The sequence below is a fragment of the Crocodylus porosus genome, unplaced genomic scaffold (assembly GCF_001723895.1).
Source record: "Crocodylus porosus isolate Cpor-Errol unplaced genomic scaffold, CroPor_comp1, whole genome shotgun sequence".
NCBI lineage: Eukaryota > Metazoa > Chordata > Crocodylia > Crocodylidae > Crocodylus > Crocodylus porosus.
In genome coordinates, this window is record NW_017728947.1 from 56290421 (window position 1) to 56295492 (window position 5072).

The 5072-nt window shown below is 45.4% G+C and overlaps 1 protein-coding gene across 1 annotated transcript in view; it reads right to left on the reverse strand.

The window, feature by feature from the left end:
• The window catches only part of KNL1 (kinetochore scaffold 1), a 54638-nt gene that overhangs the window by 48377 nt on the left and 1189 nt on the right, over nucleotides 1-5072 (reverse strand). Inside the window, exons 2-4 of the mRNA XM_019551983.1 lie at nucleotides 3715-3754; nucleotides 2590-2649; nucleotides 867-928 (exon numbers count right to left, since the gene is read on the reverse strand). The gene's annotated coding sequence lies outside the window, so the exon portion shown is untranslated. The remainder of the gene's footprint in view (nucleotides 1-866; nucleotides 929-2589; nucleotides 2650-3714; nucleotides 3755-5072) is intronic.

Consider the following 5072-nt stretch of genomic DNA (forward strand, 5'->3'; position numbering starts at 1 on the left):
CTACTGCTGCCCACCCCAAGCACAGCCCCAACCCAACCCCGCACTGGGAAGAGCCAAGCACCACCCCTGGCCCTCGCCCTGTGCACGGATCTGGGGGGCGCACGACCTCCATGGCTCCCCTAGGGGTGCACATAGCAATGGGATCTGCCCTCCTTCCACCTAGACAACCTATGTGGCTCTGTCCTGTGCCCTGCCCCGCCCTGGCTGACCAGTGCCTGCCCGCGCCCCACCCCATGCACACTCTTTCAGTGCAGGGGCCTCAATCAGTCCCCCCATGCCCCTTTTCCCCCCAGCCGACTTACCAGCCAAACGCTGCTCTCCAAGCTGCTGGGCTGTATATCACCAATCAGATCAGTATCGGCTGATATAGACTATTAATCAGTATCGGCCAAAAAAAATCTTTATTGGTGCACCCCTAATAGGGTTATTTAATTTAGAGAAGACTCAGGGTTGATTTGATAAAAGACTTCAAATTCCTGAAAGGCTAGTACAGAGAGAATGGAGATGGGCTTACCTATGGCAGTAGGGGAAAGGATTAAAAGCCATAGCCTCAAGCTTCAGCAGGAGAAATTTGGCTGGAGTTTAGGAAGAGCTTTTTGCCTGTAAGCATGGTAAAGCACTGGAACAAGCTACCTAGATAAATTGTAGAATGTCTATCTTTGGAAGGTTTCAAGAGCAGGTCAGACATACACTTAGTTGGGTTGATTTAGTAAGGGATGATCCTATTTTGACCAAGGAATTGAACCTGATGACCTGGTAAGATCCCGTCCAGCCCTACTTTCCTACAAACCTATGAACACGTCTTGTTTTTGGTGGCTACCAGCATATTGCCTGTGACATACAATCAGTCTCCCAGCTGAACTTACTTAATGGTGTCTGCAAAGCTGACACGGCGAGAGCTCTTCCGACGTTTCTCGGCATGGTAATCCTAAGAATGTAAAGGGCATAACCATTTGATTGGAAAACAGGTAGCAGTTCTTATTCCATATAAATGCAATCAGTACAACATTTCATGGGAAAGCTTGGGCATACAATATATGTGACACACTTATACATATGTTGACATATTTTAACAGCTAATTAGAGCAACAAGCCTGGAAATCATATGCAAATGGTAATTCTGCAGCCCTTAAAGGATTTCTTTTTACACTGGCTGTTCCTTATACTAGCGTTTCCCAACCAGTGTGCCATGGCACAAAAGTCTGCTGTCAGAAATGAACAGGTCCGCCACGGAATTTTGCCACGGCAATGAGCTACAATAGGTATGAGGATGGGGGTTGCTTTACCAGGTGTGCCACGGAAAATTTTTACTAAGTGTGCCTTTGGCTGGAAAAAGTTGGGAAACACTGCCTGATACTAATATTAAGATGTGCCTGACATTTGCGCTTTCTAAATCACAATTGCTGCAAATTTTGCTATAACCACATCTAATTTATCAAGAACAAAATAGCCTGCAATCTCTATTTTTTTCCCTTTCTTCCCTTTTCTGGATTTCTACATCCCACCTTCGCAGCAAGTAGCTCTTGTGGAACTGCTCTTTCAGGAATCAATCTTGTATTCAGCACAGCAAGCAAAACACTAATGATATGTTTCTCTCATTACTTGACATATTAAAAAAATATAAATGATGCTCAGCAAGATTTCACAGAATTTCTCTCAATCCCTGCAGCTAGTCAGGAAGGATGGGATGAAAAAGGATGCATCAATTTCAGTATGGATGTAGTAGAAAAGGAAGTAAAAAGCAACCTCCTAGCCCCACTACAAAATCAGAACAGAGTACAGTGTTTCTCAAACTTTTTAGATTCAGGGCATCATTCCATAACTTTTTTTAAAATTTGGCAGCATTCTGATCAAGAACCACAGTTATAGGGCTTCAGCTTACCTCAGTGATTCTCCACTGAGGTGCTGCTACCGCCACCACCAAGTGGAACTGTCCCATATGTCTCATGCGCAGCCAGACCAGGAAGGGTTGCAACACAAGTGCACACTCCGCCTGCATTAGAGCCGTGATAAACCTAAAGTAGGCAGGAGTATGCAGTCCTGCCACAGTATTTCCTGGTCAGGTCCACCATGCTCCTCCCACAGTCCTTACCAAATCTGGTTGTGCACAAGATGCATGGGGCAGTTCCAGCTGGGTGTCGTGGCAGCAGAACCGTACCATGGAACTCCCCAAGGTTCTTGCAACACTCTTGCATGCTATGATTCCCTAGCCAAGAACCATTGGCATAAGATCTTACTTTTACAGTAACTATATTGTGTCACTATAATGACATTGCCATGTTGATGCAAAAATCAATGTAAACAGAATAATGGAATGTTAAGACATTGATTCACAGCTATATGGCTCTCTTTGGTCCCATTTATTGATCAAGGACTTCTGATTCAAGACTAGAATTGCTTAATTAGGGTAGTTTATAAAAGACTTGTGTGGCAGCACAGCAAAACTTTTCCTTGAAATACTTGAAATAATTGCTAATTAGGTCTCTCCTACCTCTCAAAACAAGGAAACTTGTTTTGTCAAGTAGCCCATACAAAAAGTAAAGAACTAAGCAGAGCAAATATTTTAACTTAAATAAAATATCAGTCTACCTGAGTGAATTCATTTCCACTTCCAAGGTCTTGAAGGGGACTGCGTGGAACCTTTAAAATCTAAAAATAAATATTTAAAATAGCTGAGAAGATACTAACTTGGGGTCCAACAACTGGCCACTTCATAAAAAGTGGAGGTAGCGTTAGTAATATGTGCAATGTAGTCACTATTTCCTGTTATAAGCAGGGTGCTCAAAGCACATGCCTTAGAGGATGGACATTTGTAGTGGTTTCAGAAGGGGAGAAGCAGCCACTTCTTGGGTTGGCCTATACAGCAGCTGTTAAGCTGTAACCCCTTAGGTGTCTGTGAATCTATACAAGTGTAACAAAATCGCTGCAACTGTTAACCTTGCTTCAAACAGGGTCAAAGCTGTGGCGATTTAGCACACTTGTGTCCCTACAGGATCAAGCACACATGACAGCTATAGAGCAACAGTTATTGTGCTGTCACAAGCAGCAGTTCTCCCTTTCCTTATGGCTGCTTCCCAACCACTAGGACTTCAAATACCACAACAGCCTGATATGTAGACTTCTGCATGGCAAGGCCATTCAGAATTCTATCTGGCAACAGCAGTGTATAGGATTCAGATATTAGAAAAGGGATAAGAAAGCAAGATTCATGTCTATAAGTCACTCTGCATTTCTGAATCGCCTCCTTTACTGTTTTAAAAACTTCCAATTCTGGTAGATAATAAAGTACATAAGTTGCCCCTTTAAATAGACATAATTCCCTTTTTTGTCAAAGAGCTACCTGCTGAGAGGCCAGGTATATTCTTTTTAATTATAAATCTTTCTATGGAAATTATGTCAGATTTTGTTGCATATTTCCATCCTCTTTCCATGATGCAACATTAAGAGAATTAAAAAAATAGTTGGTCAGTTGACCAGTATATCTAGCAAATAGCTATTTCAATGGGATATGGAGAAAAACAATTAAATAGCCTGAGTGAATTATAAAAGCAACAAGAACTATAATTAGAAATAGAAACATAGGTGGGCACTGGCACCTCATTTTCTTTTATTCTGTGGATTTTCTTTATGCTAATGAGAAAAGCAAGAACACTTTTAGTAGCTTCTAGTGATAAAATATTTTATCCTAGAAAATGTAATTGAAGTCAAACTCACCGAGGAAAGCCTTTTCTTTCTGACATGTTCTGTACAATCACTTGGGGGGGAGCGGGGAAGAGAGAGACATTAGTGCATAAGTCCACATCAGAGATTTAAGCTATTCAAGATAACTGCCATCTGCAAAAACAAATTTCTAAAATGGACAATTTTGTTTTAATTAGAGGTACACTGATATATTGGTGCCATATCGGATTGGCACTGATAAAAGGAAAATTAACATTAGCAGCTATTGGTTTTTTTGGCTGGTGTAACTGGTAATGTGCTGATAAATATAATACACCTTCTGGGCAGAGCAGTGTGCATGTGCACAGCTACACGCATGCATGTGGCCAGGAGTGCAGCTGGGCAGCGTGGAGAGCAGCACCCTGCAAGTAAGTCTGTGGAGGGGAAGGGGCAGGGGCAGGGAGCAGGATGGAGCTGTAGGCAGCTCACCCAAGGGGCATGGGGGCGCACCAGATTAGCTGCTTGTCCCGTGTACTCCTGGAGAGCAGCGGGGAGCATGTGAGTTTGTTGGGGGGAAGGGGTGTCGGGGGGTAGACTACAGGGGGGGGAAGGAGGGAGGAAGTGGGGTGGCTTCCTGCTGCTGCACCACCCCCAGAGGGATGCATAGGGAGAATGTTCCCCCCAGGTTTATACATGAGGTAAGGGCAGAGGTGGGATGCCTGCTGTGGGCTCAGGGCTCTCCACCCTGCTGCCTTTGCCTTGGGAGCTATGTGCTGGCTGTGCATCCCCTGCCTGCCCCACAGCTGTGGGAGGAGGTGAGTTGTACCTCCTGCTGCTGGGTGGGCAGGGGATGTGCAGCCAGCACGTGCCTCCTGGGGCAAAGGCAGCAAGGCAGAGAACCCCAAGCTCACAGCAGGCAGCCTGCATCCGCCTTTGCAGCGCTCAGCTCCGCTCCTGTTAGAAGCATCCCTGTGCTTGAAGTAAAGCTCAAGCTTTACTATTCAAGTGACCCTGCTGCCATTTTTAAGTGCCAGGACACCGATACCCTGGATGAGCTGCCTGTGGCTTCATCCTGCTCCCCACCCTGGCCCCAGGATCCCATTCACCACTCTAGCTGGGCAGCACTCCCAACCCCTGCCTACTCCCTCCCTCACTGTGGGGGGTCTTGATTTGCTCCCCCCATACCCTTTCCCTCCCTCATGCCCCTTCTGCTCCACAGATTTACCTGTGAGGCGCTGCTCTCCACACTGCCTGGCTGCACTCCTATAAATAGTTTCATAGTTTCTAGGGTTGGAAGGGACCTGAGTAGATTTAGTTCGACCCCCTGCCATGGCAGGAAAGAGTACTGGGGTCAAACAACCCCAGCAAGGTGTTCATCTAGCCTCCTCTTAAAAACCCCCAGGGTAGGATCC